This window comes from Bos indicus, chromosome 8 (genome assembly GCF_029378745.1).
Source record: "Bos indicus isolate NIAB-ARS_2022 breed Sahiwal x Tharparkar chromosome 8, NIAB-ARS_B.indTharparkar_mat_pri_1.0, whole genome shotgun sequence".
NCBI lineage: Eukaryota > Metazoa > Chordata > Mammalia > Artiodactyla > Bovidae > Bos > Bos indicus.
The window spans coordinates 11,147,714-11,164,894 of NC_091767.1; positions in this window are offsets into that span (position 1 = coordinate 11,147,714).

The window sequence follows — 17,181 nt, forward strand, 5'->3', positions numbered from 1 at the left end:
CTGTCTGCAATGCAGAAGACTGAGATTCGATCCCTGGGTTGGGAAGATCCCCTGGAGAAGGGAACAGCGACCCACTCCAGTATTCTCGCCTGGAGAATCCCGTGGACAGAGGAGCCAGGTGGGCTACAGTCCATGGGTCACAAAGAATCAGACACGAACTGAGCAACTTTCACTGGTAGCGGGGGCAGGTGGCTGGGGTGCTGCAGCTGGGAGTGCTGACGTCACAGGGGCAGTGGTCTGCTGCGGCCAGAAGCGCCACCTGCTATCACCAGATACCAAAGGGCAGGCTGTGGGGGAGTCAGGTCGGGTTGGCTCAATGTCTGACCGGGTCAGACAGGGTGCTGGGGTGGTTGTGTGGGTTACACAGCTGAGTTGAGAAGATTCAGCAAATAAAGTGGCTGGAAGTGACAAAGTAGGACTTCATCATGAAGATGGACTTCCATTGAAGAATCTGTGAATATTTTTTTCTGAAAAAACGTTTTCTTTATAAAACTATGCTTATTAAAGGTGTTTAATTTCCCCCTAATCTTTTATGAATAAAAAGTCACGTGTAGTTACCAACTGGATGGAAGGACCAAACCCCATTACCTCATGGAGTTGGGATAACCTCAACCAACGGCATAGACATTTTAATTAGCCCATGTGGATTTATTGAGAGGAAGGTACTGTTTTTGTCAATTTTTAAAAAAATTTATTTATTTGGCCGCACTGGGTCTTAGTTGCAGCTTGTGGGGTCTTTGTTGCGGCATGCAGGATTTAGTTCCTTGGCCAGGGATTGAACATGGGCCTCCCTGCACTAGGAGTGGGCCACCAAGAAGTCTCACCATTTTTGTCAAGTTTTGAGATATTAAGAAATAGCTCTAACCACTCACTGACTGACCACTGTTAAAATTTATACATGTGTGCTCAGTTGCTACGCTGTGTCCGATTCTTTTTTTTTTTTAATTTTATTTTATTTTTAAACTTTACATAATTGTATTAGTTTTGCCAAATATCGAAATGAATCCACCACAGGTATACATGTGTTCCCCATCCTGAACCCTCCCATAGACTGTAGCCCGCCAGGCTCTTCTGAACATGAGATTCTCCAGGCAAAAATACTGGAGTGGATTGCCATGCCCTTCTCCAGGAGATCTTCCCCACCCAGGGACTGAACCCAAGTCTCCTGTGTCTCCTGCATTGGCAGGCAGATTCTTTACCACTCAGCCACCTGGGAAGCCAAAAGTTTGTACAGGGCTTGCAAAAGTTTGGGAGGCCCATCCCAAGTCAAAATCAAATGGACTTCTTGGCTATGAACTGCCTTCACCCAGGTTTATGCCAAGTCTGTGTGAATGTGTCAGTGAGTCTATTTCTGTTTCTGCTTTGTAGATGGGTTCATCTGTGTTGTATTTTAGATTCCCACATATATGTGATATTGTATTTGATATATTTCTTTCAATGCAATAGCCAACAAAAATGTGAGATATTCAATATTTTGTTATAAAGTAGGCTTTGTGTTAGCTGATTTTGTCCAACTGTAGGCTAATTCAAGTGTTCTGAACATGTTTAATATAGGTTAGGCTAAGCTATGATGTTTGGTAGGGTATGTGCACTTAATGCTTTTTGGACTTAATGGTATTTTCTACTTAAAGTGGTTTGTCGGGACCTACCCCACTATAAATCAAAGAAGATCTGTGTTGTGAAATGATTACCATAATAAGATTAGTTAAAGCATCTCTTACCTATTTTTCCTCCCTCTGGTGAGAACTTTTAAGATCTACTTTCATAGCAACTTTCAGATGTATAATACAACATGGTTGGCTATAGTTACCATGCTGCACATTGGATTCCCAAAACTTGTTCATCGTATAACTGGAAGTTTGTGCCCTTTGACCAGTTCCACCCAATCTCCCTACTCTTGGCCTCTGGCAAACCACCAATCTGCTCTCCACGTCTATGAGTTTGTTTTTGAGATTTCATCTGTTAAGTGATAGTATACAGTGTTTGTCATCCTGGGTCTAATTTCACTTATCATAATGCCCTCCCGGTTCATCCATGTTGTCAAAAATAGCAGAATTTTCTCCTTTCTTATGGAAGGATATTATTCCATTGTGTGTGTATATGTATTTCCTTTACCCACTCACTCATCTGTAGATGAGCACTGGTTGTTCTCCTGGTGTGAATCGTGTGGCAAGTGACGGGCGGGCACAGGTGTCTCTTTGAGTGTTTTTGTTTTCTTCGGGTGGATACTCAGAAGTGGGATTGTTGGGTGATACGGTAGTTCTATTTTTAATTTTCTGAAGAACCTCTATACTGTTTTCCAAAATTACTGCATGAATTTATGTTCTCACTAACAATGTATCAGGGTACCCTTTACATCCTTGCCAATACTTGTTATTTCTTGCCTTTTTGTTAATTACCACTCTAACAAATGTGAGGTGACATCGCAGTGTGATTCTGATTCCCATTTCCCTGACGATTAGTGATGAGCATCTTTTCATGTACCTGTTGTTTGACCCATTTTTAAAGTCACATTGTTTCTGTTCTTATTGCTGAGTTTTAAGGGCTCTTCGTTACTTTGAATAATAGTTTATTAAATGTGGGAGACCTGAGTTTGATTCCTGGGTTGGAAAGATCCCCTAGAGAAGGGAACAGCTACCTACTCCAGTATTCTGGCCTGGAGAATTCCATGGACTGTACAGTTCCTAGGGTCGCAAAGAGTTGGACATGACTGAGGGAATTTCACTTTTACTTTTCACTTATTAGATGTGTCTTTTGCAAATGTTTTCTCCTAATATATGGCTGGGAGGAATTAGGGGCAAGAGGAGAAGGGGACGACAGAGGATGAGATGGCTGGATGGCATCATTGACTCGATGGACGTGAGTCTCAGTGAACTCCGGGACTTGGTGATGGACAGGGAGGCCTGGGGTGCTGGGATTCATGGGGTCGTAAAGAGTCGGACACGACTGAGCGACTGATCTGATCTGAATATATGCCTTGTCTTCTCAATCCTCTTGACAAAAGTTTAATGTAATCTAGCTTATCAATGGTTTATTTCAAGGGTTGTGCTTTGGTGTTATATTAAAAAAGTCATCATCATACCCAAAGCCATTTAGGATTTCTTCTGTGTTATCTTCTTTTATCGTTTTCCATTTTACATTTAGGTCTACTATCCATTCTGAGTTGATCTTTTTTGGTGAAAGGAATAAAGTCTGTGTCTAGATTCATATTTTTTGGTATGTGGATATCTAGTTGGTCTAGAACTGTTTGTTGAAAAGACTATCTTTTATCCCTTGTATTGCTATTGTTCCTTCATCGAAGATCAGTTGACTGTATTTATAGGGGTATATTTCTGGGCTCTCTGTTTTGTTCCATCAATCTATCTGTTCTTTCACCAATACTACACTGTCTTGATTATCATAGAATTATAGTAAGTCTTGAAATTAGGTAGTGTCAGTCCTTTAATTTTGTTCTTCTTTAGTGTTGAGCTGGCTATTCTGGGTCTTTTGCTTCTCCAAATAAACTTAGAGTTAGTTTGTCAATAGCCACAAAACAACCTACTGGTATTTGGATTTGGCTTGTATTGAATCTATAGATTAATTTGGAAAGAAGTAACATTTTGACAACATTGAGTCTTCTTATCCTTGTATAGGGACTGTCTCTCCATTTATTCAGTCTTTAGATTTTCTTCATCAAAGTCTTATAAGTTTCTTCATATAGATCTTATACATATTTTGCTGGACTTATGCCTTAGAATTCCATCTCTTTGGATGCTGGTGCAAATGGTATTGCATTTTAAATTTCAAATTCCACTTATTCATTGTTGGTGTATAGGAAAGTGATTGACTTTCACAGATTAACTTTGTATCATGCAATCCTGCTATAATTGCTTATTAGTTCCAAGAGTTTTTTTTTTTTTTTAATCAATTTTTTGGGTTTTCTATATAGACAATCATGTCATTTGTGAACAAAGACAGCTTAATTTCTTTCTTCCCAACCAGTTTGCCTTGTATTTCCTCTCTTTGTCTTGCTGCATTAGCTAGGACATACAGTAAAATGTTGAAAAGAGTAATGAGAGGATATCCTTGTCTTGTTCCTGATCTTAGAAGGAAAGATTCTAGTTTCTCACCATTAGTGATAATGATTTATTAACTGTGTGATGTTAGCTGTAGGCTTTTTGTAAATGTCCTTTGTCAAGCTAAGGAAATCCCCTCCCCCACATTCCTTGTTGCTTAGAGTGCTTATCATGAATGAGTGTTGGATTTGTCAAATGCAATTTCTGCACATGTTGATATGATCATCTAATTTCTCTTCTTTAGGTTGTTGATGTGATGGATTGTGAAAGTGAAAGTGAAAAGTGAAAGTAAAAGTCACTCAGTCATGTCTGACTCTTTGTGACCCCATGGACTATTTAGTCCATGGAATTCTCCAAGTCAGAATACTGGGGTGGGTAGCCTTCCCCTTCTCCAGGGGATCTTCCCAACCCAGTGACTGAACCCAGGTCTCCCACATTTTGGGCAGATTCTTTACTGGCTGAGCCGCAAGTGAAACCCGAAAATACTTGAGTGGGTAGCCTGTCCCTTCTGTAGCGGATCTTCCCTACAGGAATCAAACTAGGGTCTCCTGTATTACAGGTGGATTCTTTACCAACTGAGCTATGAGGGAAGCCCCCATGACAGAGTGTAGTAATTGATTTTTGAATGTTGAACCAGCTATGTGTACCTAGGTAAATCCCACTTGGTTGTGATATATAATTCTTTTTATACATTGTTGGATAAAATCTGCTATTTTGTTGAATATTTTTGCATCTATGTTCATGAGAAAATTGGTCTTTAGTTTTTCTTTGAAGTCTTTGTCTGATTTTGGTATTAGGGTAATTTTGACTAATAGAATGATTTAAGCTGTATTTCTTCTGCTTCTATCTGCTGAAAGAGATTGTAGAAAATTGGTATAATTCTCCCTTTAATATTTAGAAGAATATCAGTGAATCCATCTGGGTGGGCCTGGGGCTTTCTATTTTGGAAAGTTATTGTTTATTAATTCAATTTCTTCAAAAGATATAGGCCTATTCACATTGTCTCTTTTTTTTTTATAGTATGTTTGTGGAATTTTATTGTTCAATACATATATTTAAACTTATTTTTAAGTATTTTACACTATTTGATATTGATTTTTTTAAATTTTATTTTATTTTTAAACTTTACATAATTGTATTAGTTTTGCCAAATATCAAAATGAATCCGCCACAGGTACACACGTGCTCCCCATCCTGAACCCTCCTCCCTCCTCCCTCCCCACACCATCCCTCTGGGTCGTCCCAGTGCACCAGCCCCAAGCATCCAGTATTGTGCGTCGAACCTGGACTGGCATCTCGTTTCATACATGATATTTTACAGGTTTCAATGCCATTCTCCCAAATCTTCCCACCCTCTCCCTGTCCCACAGAGTCCATAAGACTGTTCTATACATCAGTGTCTCTTTTGCTGTCTCGTACACAGGGTTATTGTTACCATCTTTCTAAATTCCATATATATGTGTTAGTATACTGTATTGGTGTTTTTCCTTCTGGCTTACTTCACTCTGTATAATAGGCTCCAGTTTCATCCACCTCATTAGAACTGATTCAAATGTATTCTTTTTAATGGCTGAGTAATACTCCATTGTGTATATGTACCACCGATTTCTTATCCATTCATCTGCTGATGGACATCTAGGTTGCTTCCATGTCCTGGCTATTATAAACAGTGCTGCGATGAACATTGGGGTACACGTGTCTCTTTCCCTTCTGGTTTCCTCAGTGTGTATGCCCAGCAGTGGGATTGCTGGATCATAAGGCAGTTCTATTTCCAGTTTTTTTAAGGAATCTCCACACTGTTCTCTATAGTGGCTATACTAGTTTGCATTCCCACCAACAGTGTAAGAGGGTTCCCTTTTCTCCACACCCTCTCCAGCATTTATTATTTGTAGACTTTTGGATCACAGCCAATCTGACTGGTGTGAAATGGTACCTCATAGTGGTTTTGATTTGCATTTCTCTGATAATGAGTGATGTTGAGCATCTTTTCATGTGTTTGTTAGCCATCTGTATGTCTTCTTTGGAGAAATGTCTATTTAGTTCTTTGGCTCATTTTTTGATTGGGTCATTTATTTTTCTGGAGTTGAGCTGTAGGAGTTGCTTGTATATTTTTGAGATTAGTTGTGTGTCTGTTGCTTCATTTGCTATTATTTTCTCCCATTCTGAAGGCTGTCTTTTCACCTTGCTAATAGTTTCCTTTGATGTGCAGAAGCTTTTAAGGTTAGTTAGGTCCCATTTGTTTATTTTTGCTTTTATTTCCAATATTCTGGGAGGTGGGTCATAGAGGATCCTGCTGTGATGTATGTCGGAGAGTGTTTTGCCTATGTTCTCCTCTAGGAGTTTTATAGTTTCTGGTCTTATGTTGAGATCTTTAATCCATTTTGAGTTTATTTTTGTGTATGGTGTTAGAAAGTGTTCTAGTTTCATTCTTTTACAAGTGGTTGACCAGATTTCCCAGCACCACTTGTTAAAGAGATTGTCTTTAATCCATTGTATATTCTTGCCTCCTTTGTCAAAGATAAGGTGTCCATATGTGCGTGGATTTATCTCTGGGCTTTCTATTTTGTTCCATTGATCTATATTTCTGTCTTTGTGCCAGTACCATACTGTCCTGATGACTGTGGCTTTGTAGTAGAGCCTGAAGTCAGGTAGGTTGATTCCTCCAGTTCTATGTCTGTTTCATCTTGTGTCAGTTTTGGCAAATTGTCGAGGAATTGGTCTATTGTGAGCATATAATTGTTCATAGCATTCCTTTATAATCCTTTTGATGTCTGTGATATCTGTAGTGATACTTTTTTTTATGCTATTCATAATTTGTATTTGCTCTCTTTTTGTCCTTAGTTAGCCTGGCTAAAGGCTGATCATTTGTATTGATTTTTCAAAGAATCAGCTTTTGTTTTCATTAATATTCTCTATTGATTTCTTGTTTTTCAAGTTCATTGATTTCTGCTCTGCTTATTTTGGATTTAATTTGCTGCTCCATTTCTAGTTTCTAAAGATATAAGTTTAGATTATTGATTTTAGATCTTTCTTTTCTAGCATATGCATTCAATTCTATACATTTCCCTCAAAGCACTGCCTTCACTGTATCTCACACATTTTGAGAAGGTGTGTTTTTATTTTCACAAAGTTCCATATATTTTAAAATTTCTCTTGAAATTTCTTATTTGGCCCATGTGTTATTTAAAAATGCATTGTTTACTCTCTGTATATTTTGGGATTTTCCAGCTCTCTAGTTATTGATTTCTAGTTTAATTCCACTGTGGTTTGAGAGCATACATTATGTGATTTCTATTCTTTTAATTTTTTGAAGGTGTGTTTTATGGTCCAGAATCTGGTGTATCTTGGTTTGTGCTCCATGTGAGCTTAAGACAAATGTGAATTTTGCTATTGCTGGATGAAGTAGTCTATAGATGTTAATCATATCCAGTTGATTGATGATGTTGTTGAGTTCAGGTGTGTCCTGACTGATTTTCTGCCTGCTGGATCTATTTCTGATAGAGGGGTTTCGAAGTGTCCAGCTCTAGCAGTGAATCTAATCTGTCTCTCCTTGCAGTTCTGTCTGTTTTTAATGCATAGTTTTGACACTATGTTGTTAGGTACACCCACGTTAAGAGCTGTTAATCTTCTGGGAGAACTGACCTCTTTATCACTATGTTATTCCCCTCTATCTTACTTAGCATGGGCTGCCATAACAGAATATCATAGACTAGTAACTTAACCAGCAAATATTTATTTTCTCACAGTTCGAAGGCTGAAAAGCTGAGATCTGGGTGCCAATACAATCACTTTCTTGTGAGCCCCCCTGTCTGCTTTGTAAGTGGCTGCCACATCGCTACGTGCTCACACGCCCTCTTCTTTGAGCACACTTGGAGAAATGAAAAGAAAGGCCTCCGTGGTGTCTCTTCTTAGAAGGACACAAATCCTGTCATATTAGGTTTCCACCTTAGGTCGTCATTTAACCTCAGATCAGATCAGATCAGATCAGTCGCTCAGTCATGTCTGACTCTTTGCGACCCCATGAATCGCAGCACGCCAGGCCTCCCTGTCCATTACCAACTCCCGGAGTTCACTGAGACTCACGTCCATCGAGTCAGTGATACCATCCAGCCATCTCATCCTCTGTCGTCCCCTTCTCCTCTTGCCCCCAATCCCTCCCAGCATCAGAGTCTTTTCCAATGAGTCAATGGAGGTGGCCTAAGTACTGGAGTTTCAGCTTTAGCATCATTCCTTCCAAAGAAATCCCAGGGCTGATCTCGTTCAGGATGGACTGGTTGGATCTCCTTGCAGTCCAAGGGACTCTCAAGAGTCTTCTCCAACACCACAGTTCAAAAGCATCAATTCTTCGGCTCTCAGCCTTCTTCACAGTCCAACTCTCACATGCATACATGACCACTAGAAAAACCATAGCCTTGACTAGACGGACAGGAAAAACCTTATCTCCTTATTTGTCCTATTTCCAAATATGGTTATATTGAGGCTTTAGGGCTTCAACATATGGATTTTGATGGAACACCATTCAATCCACAACACCCTACTTATCCCTGATAGTTTTCTTTGCTTCAAAGTCTGCTCTGTTTGAAATTAATATAACTGCTCCAGTTTTTTCCTTGTATTCATTTAGCATGGTATATCTTCCTCCAGCCCTGTACTTTTAATCTACTTTGTATTTGAGGTGAATTTCTTATAGACACCATAAAGTTGGGTTTTGTTTTTTAGGTTCACTTTGATAATTTTTGTATTTTAATTGGTATCTTTAGACCATTGTTTGAGGTGGTAATTGGTACAGTTAGATTAATATCTACCATATTTATTACTATTTTCTATTTGTTGCTCTTGTTCTTTTTTCCCCTCTAATTTTGTCTTCAACTCTTTTCCTGCCATTTATGGTTTTAACTGAACATTTTATATGATTCCATTTATTCTCCTGTCTCTTGATAGCATATTGGTAATGCTTTTTTTTTTTTTAAATCTTTTTACATGGTTGCCCTGGAGTTTATAATATACATTCACAACTGATCCAAGTCTACTTTCAAATAACATACTACTTCACCAGCAGTGCAAGTACCTTATTGCAAACTACTCCTAATTCCTCTCTCCTCTTGGGCTTCCCTGGTAGCTCAGTCAGTAAAGAATCTGCCTGCAATGTGGGAGACCTGGGTTTGATCCCTGGGTTGGGAAGATCCCCTGGAGGAGGGCATGGAAACCCACTGTGGTTTCTTGCCTAGGGAATCCCCATGTACAGAGGAGCCTGGCAGGCTACAGTCTATGGGGTCACAAAGAATTGAACACAACTGAGTGACTTTCACACACATCCTCTGTATAATTATTGTAATTTCTTTCATTATCAATTCAGTTCAGTCTATTATACATAAGCTTTAATTAATGAATGCATAGTTGCTATTATTTTTGAACAAAGTGTTATTTGTTAGATTAATTAGGAATAAGACGTTTTTATTTTATCTTCACTTATTCCTTCTTTTGGAGAAGGAAATGGCAACCACTCTAGTACTCTTGCCTGGAAAATCTCATGGATGGAGGAGCCTGGTATGCTACAGTCCATGGGGTTGCAAAGAGTCAGACACGACTGAGCAACTTCACTCACTTTATTCCTTCTTTCATGCTTTTCCTTTCTTTATATATTGATAAATCCAAGTTCTTTATGTGGATCTAAGTTCTATACCAAGATCATGTGATCATTTTCCTTCTCTCTGAAGAACTTCTTTTAATGTTTCTTACAAGGCAAGATGCTCTGTAGAATCATGCCCCAAATAAAGTAGTTGTATTCAAATCTTTGGCTTGGTGTCTGCTTCTAGTAGAACTCAACTGAAGACAGTTAACTGCAAAAAGATCCTGTTGAATAGATAGGCTTAGAAATTGCCTTTAATCATCTCTAGAATGGAGTGGAGTATAGGTGAGTACAAATAAACAACTCTTTACCCAAGAGTTTGTATAACTCATCATTTTGAAATAATTTCAAACACACAGAAAAGTTGCAAGAGAAGCACAAAAAGTGCCCATATACTTTTCCGCCAGTCTTCTGTGTGCTCTTCAAATGGATCAGCACTTTGCCACATCATTCTTCTGAATCTTGTGAGAGTAAGGTACAGATCTGATATGCCTTTCATCCTCAGGACTTCAGTGTCTAAATTCCTAAGAATAAAGACATTCTTTTATATAACCATACTAGAATTTTCAAAATCAGAGAAATGATGTTGATATAATTCTGTTATCTAAACTTTAAACTTAATTAAAATTTTCCAATTGTTCCAAGAATATTTAATAGCATTTTTTTTCTCCTTTGGTTCAGTTTCCTATCCAGAACCATGCATTGCATTTGGTTCATATCGCTAGTCTCCTTTAATCAAGATAAAATTAGCCTTTTGTCACATTGACATTTTTGAATAGTGAAAGGAGCTCTTGTGTCTGACACTTTGCGATCCCATAGACTATACAGTCCATGGAATTCTCCAGGCCAGAATACTGGAGTGGGTACCCTTTCCTTTCTTTAGGGGATCTTCCCAACCCAGGGATCAAACCCCAGTCTCCTGCATTGCAGGCCGATTCTTTACCAGCTGAGCCACAAGAGAAGCCCCAAAATACTGGAGTGGGTACCCTATCCCTTCTCCAGGGGATCTTCTCGACCCAGGAATCAAACTGCAGTTTCCAGCATTGCAGACAGATTCTTTACCAACTGAGCTATCAGGATGGTAGCTGGTGGCTGGTGGCTCACCTGGTAAAGAATCCTCCTGCAATGCGGGAGACCTGGGTTCAATCCCTGGGTTGGAAAGATCCCCTGGAGAAGGGAATAACTACCCACTCCAGTATTCTGGCCTGGAGAATTCCATGGACTGTATAATCTGTGGGGTCACAAAGAGTTGGACACAACTGAGTGGCTTTGAAGAGTATAGGCTAGTTATTTTGTAGAATTTCCCGCAATTTGTATTTTCCTGATCTGAGCCTCATGATTAGATTTCAGTTATTCACTTTTTGGCAGAAAAGCCATCAGTGATGTGTCCTTCTCGCTGTAGTATAACAGGATGCACCCTTACCAGCAATATCGGCTTTGGTCTCCTGGCTAGGGTTTGTCTACCAGGCTAATCCAATATAAAGCTACTATTTTCCTTTCGTAATTATTAAGAATCGGAGAAGGCAACGGCACCCGACTCCAGTACTCTTGCCTGGAAAATCCCATGGACCGAGGAGCCTGGTGGGCTGCAGTCCATGGGGTCGCTAAGAGTCGGACATGACTGAGCGACTTCACTTTCACTTTTCACTTTCATGCATTGGAGAAGGAAATGGCAACCCACTCCAGTGTTCTTGCCTGGAGAATCCCAGGGATGGGGGAGCCTGGTGGGCTTCCGTCTTGGGGTCGCACAGAGTCGGACATGACTGAGATGAGTTAGCAGCAGTAGCAATTATTAAGAATCTTATGGAAACATCTTGTGTCAGAGAGTAATATTTAAAGCAAGATAGAGACATATCAAAGGGACACTGGAACAAATTTGAAGAGGCTCCCCTGAACCAACCTGGAGCAATATGATCATTAAAAAATTATAGTAACAGACAATAACGCATTGCATAAAATAATAATCCATGAGTCCATACTCATTTATAAGTAAATAAGTGAATGAACAAATGGAGAAGAAGAGTTCTTTCTTAACGTAGAATTCTGATAAGAGTAGAATGAGAAAAGAAAAATGAATATTTAGTAACCACTAAAGAAATAATTGATTCAGGCAAGTATCACTGATGGATGCTAAAACTTTCATCACTAGGTTAAAATCATAATAATCAATAGGACTTCACTTTCACTTTTCACTTTCATGCATTGGAGGAGGAAATGGCAACCCACTCCAGTGTTCTTGCCTGGAGAATCCCAGGGATGGCGGGGCCTGGTGGGCTGCCGTCTATGGGGTCGCACAGAGTTGGACACGACTGAAGCGACTTAGCAGCCGCAGCAGCAGCAGCAAGCTCACTCTTGTCAAGCAAAGGGCTTGCTATGGCTCTGTTTGGAATCCCAAACAGAAGCCCATGTCTTTCTCAGATTTTAAGTAACCTGAGATCTCGTGGTCAAGATCTGTGTTCACAAATCATTAAAATACAGAGAAGAAACTGACAGTGCAGCATATGAAATGCAGAGGATCAATGAAACCGTCCAGGAAAAAGTACTAGATGGGAAGCACATGGTGTCTGACCCAGTGCGGTAATAGTTTTATGTTGTCCCCCGCATGCATGCCATCCCCCAACATCAGATGTTTCAACAAGGAAGAAAACACTAGTCCTTGGGACTGACGAGTGAGGAGGGAGAGAGATGTTTCTGCAGGCAGTTGCTCCTTTGGTTTCCAAGGGAAACAGTGGTAGAAGCTGCAACAGAGAAGTGGGAAGGCTGTGTTTAGCACAGATAGCTTATTCTTCTTTCTGGTGTCTATACACAGGCGGTTACCTGCATTAGTCATATCTGATTGTGACCCCATGGACTGTAGCCCGCTAGGCTCCTCTATTCATGGGATTCTCCAGGCAAGATTACTGGAGTGGGTTGCCATGCCCTCCTCCAGAGGATCTTCCAAGCCCAGAGATGGAACCCAAGTCTCTCATGTCCCCTGCATCAGTAGGCAGGTTCTTTACCACTAGTGCCGCCCAGGAAGCCCTCCCTCACCATCCATCAAAGCCTGAATATATTGCACTCCCAGGGCCATAGTACAACTTTCTCCATCACACAGTTCACAAAGCACAAATCCCAGAGAGGGAAGAATGAAATTAGCCATCAGGATCTAATGAAAATAGTACAAAAGAAAACGATAAAGTTAACCATTCCTTATTCTGGCTGATTGAGAAAGTCTCCAGGAATCTCTAGTCTGTCTCTATTTTAAAGTCGGTTTGGAACCTGGTTCAGTTTCCTGCCCTGTGACCCTAACCATGACTGTGAAGCTTCAGGGGTCCTTCTGGGGGCTCTGGAGGGGTCTGACAGGGACAGCAATCAACCAGGAACAGTGGGAACACACTGGGCCATGTTGAAGTTGGCTTTCACCAGGCAGCACAGGGGTCTAAATTCTAAGGTCCAAAAAGGGCCTGTCCCACTTGGGTGCCCTCATACCTCCTGTTGCTGATCAAAAGGCCAGGCTTTTGGGCACATGGCCTCTGCAAGATCTGGAGACAGGCAGGGAGGGGGTCATGAGCCCAGCAGAGCCAGTTCGGGTCAAAGACTGGGCTCCAGTTACATCAGGGAAGGAAGGGTATACTTCCCCAAAGTAGAACCCCAGTCTTGGGTATTAATGTTCACTAACTCTATCCAATTAATCAATCAGAACCTATCGTGTGCCACACATTATATCCAAATGGTGGTGCATGGGCCTAGCTGAACCCGGTCTACATCAGGCTTGTGGCTCTAAAACAAATCGACATGTACACGCTGCTATATTTAAAACAGTAGAACCAACAAGGACCTACTGTATAGCACAAGGAACTCTGCTGAATATTCTGCAGTAACCTAAATGGGAAACAAATCTGAAAAAGAATAGATACTAGGTATGTATAACTGAATCACTTTGCAATACACCTGAAACTAACACAACATTGTTAATCAAGATACTCCAATGTAAAATAAAAGTTAAAAAAAAAGGATGTACTGCTAAGTGGAAAAATAAAAATCAAGGCACATGTAGCAGTGAGGAAGCAACCAGGGACGAGCATCACTGGCATCACCTGAGAACTGCTCGGAACTGTAAATTCCACTGAACAGGAAACGCTAGGTTAGGTCCCAGCAATCTGCGTTTTAACAAGCCCTGCAGGTGTTTCCGATGTGTGCTAGAGTTTGAGAACCGCAGGCCTACCTTGATGGTGTTTGCTCACGTGGTTGAAGCTGAGAATCCTGGTTCAGGGTCTTCTAGGGTGGGAACAGGGAAGGCGGGGATTACAATTTTCCATGGATTGCTGGCTCCATAACACATTACTTCGGCAACATAAAGCTTCCTAGAACTCTTTACAAAACTCCTCACCGGTTTCTGGTATCTAGGAACAATTCAATTTTGGAATTGAAGGCAAGACCTAACAACCGTTGTTGGGCAAACTTGCGGAGCTAGGAAATTAACATCTGGAGGTAAAGTGTGTCTGGCAGATACATCTTTGCCTTAATTACATAAATTCTCCCTGTGGAGAGAAGAGTGGTTTATTGGGGAGACTGCTCATCGATAAAGAGCAAGGGCCAAAAAAATGAGGGTAATTCTGGGGAATATGGGACTTTTCCTTCTTTCTTTTGATCCTTCACTCTTTCTGATTTCTGAAAATTTGGCTTCTTAGCCAGGGTTGGTGCATCTAGACTTAGGGATGAGGGCAGGTTTCACCAAGAAAATTTCACTGAATGCTAGTCCGAAGGGAAGCCCCATGGGATGGCTGACACTCCGTCCCCAGCTTGGATGTCACCGAGCACGTGTGTAAATGGTTCTATTGAATCCTACAGTCAATCATTCAATCAGTGCTGATCGAGTGCCCACTCTGGACTAGGTCATATCTACTCTCAGTGTTGGGGATACAGGCAGTAAAATTTAAAAAATGTTTATCTTGGTTTAGCACAGAAACTATGAAAACCTTTTATTCTTTAACATATATTTACCTCTCGGATGTTGAAGCTGAAACGCCAATACTTTGGCCACCAGATGTGAAAAGCTGACTCATTTGAAAAGACTCTGATGCTGGGAAAGATTCAGGGCAGGAGGAGAAGGGGACGACAGAGGATGAGTTGGTTGGATGGCATCACCGACTCGATGGACATGGGTTTGGGTGGACTCCGGGAGTTGGTGACAGAGAGGGAGGCATGGTTTGCTGAGGTTCATGGGGTCACAAGTCGGACACGACTGAGTGACTGAACTGACTGACTGACTGGAAACTAGCATTTGATGGGACACGCATTGAGAATGATGATCTGTGCTGGGAGGTACAAGGGACCTGAAGTAAGGGGAAAGTTAGGGACATTTCGGAGAAGGCAATGGCACCCCACTCCAGTACTCTTGCCTGGAAAATCCATGGATGGAGGAGCCTGGTAGGCTGAAGTCCATGGGATCGCTAAGAGTTGGACACGGCTGAGCGACTTCACTTTCACTTTTCACTTTCCTGCATTGGAGGAGGAAATGGCAACCCACTCCAGTGTTCTTGCCTGGAGAATCCCAGGGACGAGGGAGCCTGGTGGGCTGACGTCTATGGGGTCGCACAGAGTTGGACACGACTGAAGTGACTTAGCTTAGGGACATTTTAAGGCACAGTAAATGTTAAACATAGAGATGTAAATCTGTTTTGCACCATGATTATTATTGACTTGTCCACAATGGAGAAAATTTTCCCCATGTATCAGTCTGTCTATAATAATAATAAGTATCACAGAGATGGTGATTTTAGAAGCTGGGTTTATATAAGATATTTTTGTTTGAGTGCTCCAAGTTATTTTAGTCCATGCAACAGCAGAACAACAGTTTTCAAAGGGGGACTGCTTAGTCTGATTTGTTGTCTCCAAGTGGAAAGGAGCCTCACCACTGAATCACAAACAAAGCAAACAGTTGCTTGTTGAATTAATTCTTACAGTAGAATTCAGTTCAGCCTATAAGCTCTAGTCAAGGGGAGTCTGATCTTCCTTTCTTGCATTGTGCTGAAGACAAGTAGGCTGGTCAGATTCTTTTTTTTTTTTTAACATTTATTTGTTTGTCTGCCCTGGGAATAGTTGTGGCATGTGGGATCTTTGACCTTCAGTTGTGGCATGCAGGATCCAGTTCCCTGACCAGAGATCTAACCTGGGCCCCCTGCATTGAGAGCTCGGAGTCTCAGGCACCAGACCACCAGGGAAGCCCCTGGCTGAGATTCTTACTCTGGGAAATAGGAGGCTGATGGATTATCTTTAAGCTTTCTCATCTCTGACAGTCCAGCATGGGATCTATGGGGTCAGCAAAGCCTTAATGTAGGGGAGGAGAGTTTCCATCCATGACCCGTCCTTCCCCACCTGGCCCCCTCTCCAGCTGTATGTTGGTCTTTGCATTTCTCCAAACAACTCTGTGTGTCCTTCTCTTTGTCCCCTCTTGGCCTTCATATGTACTATTTTCTTGGCTCAGAACACTCTTGCCCTCTTTTCTCTAGTGTGTTACTTCTTACTCATTCTTCAGGTGCCTTTTCCCTCTGTGATGTATGATACAGTGATTTCTGCCACAGAGCTTTTAAACTCTTGAAATTTCCTAAGTGAGCACCATAAAGATGTCTTCCATTATGTTAATAATGGAACCTCTGGAAAGCTCCTAGGTCACCTAAGGATGGAGGCTGGTTGCCAGGGGAGTCAATCATTTGATTAGAAGGTTGGAAATTTCCGTTCCATCTCCCGGACCTCTGGGGAGGGGATGGAGGCGAGGAGCTGGACGTTGAGTTCATTCACCAATGACCAGTAATTTAATTAATCATGCTTATGTGATGAAACCTCCATAAAACCCCAAAAGGATAGGATTTGGAGAGCTTTCAGGTTGGTGAACACGTGGAGGTTTGGCAAGACTGGTGTGCGTGGAGAGAGCACAGAAGCTCCATGCCCTTTCCCTGTGTGTGTCTCCCATCTGGCTGTTCCTGAGTTATATCCTCTTATAATAAACCAGTGATCTACTAGCTAAAGTGTTTCTCTGAGTTCTGTGAGCCTTTCTAGCCAACTGAACCCAAGGTGGGGTCCCTTGGAACCGCTAATCTGTAACAGGTCAGGTCAGAAGGACAAGTGACAACCTGGGCTGGTTCCTGACATCTCAAGTGGAGGCAGAGGTCAGCTCATAGGATTCCTGTGGAATCCGATGCTATCTCTGGGTAGGTATTGTCAGAATTGAGTTTTAGGACACGCAGCTGGTTTTAGAGAATTGCTTGGACATGTGGGGACTCCTTCACACACACACACATATACACACTGGAATTGAATGTAAGATCCTTTTAGACGTCTTTCTTGTTCCCTACCTTCTCCCAAGGTAAGGGTTAGGTGTGCCTGCCAAGCACTGCTGTAACAACCTTATCTCAGGGACTTCCCTGGAGGTTTAGTGGTTAAGACTGCATTCCCAATGCGGAGAGCTCGAGTTCAGTTCCTATCGGGAACAGTCCCACATGCTGTGAGGCCAAAAAG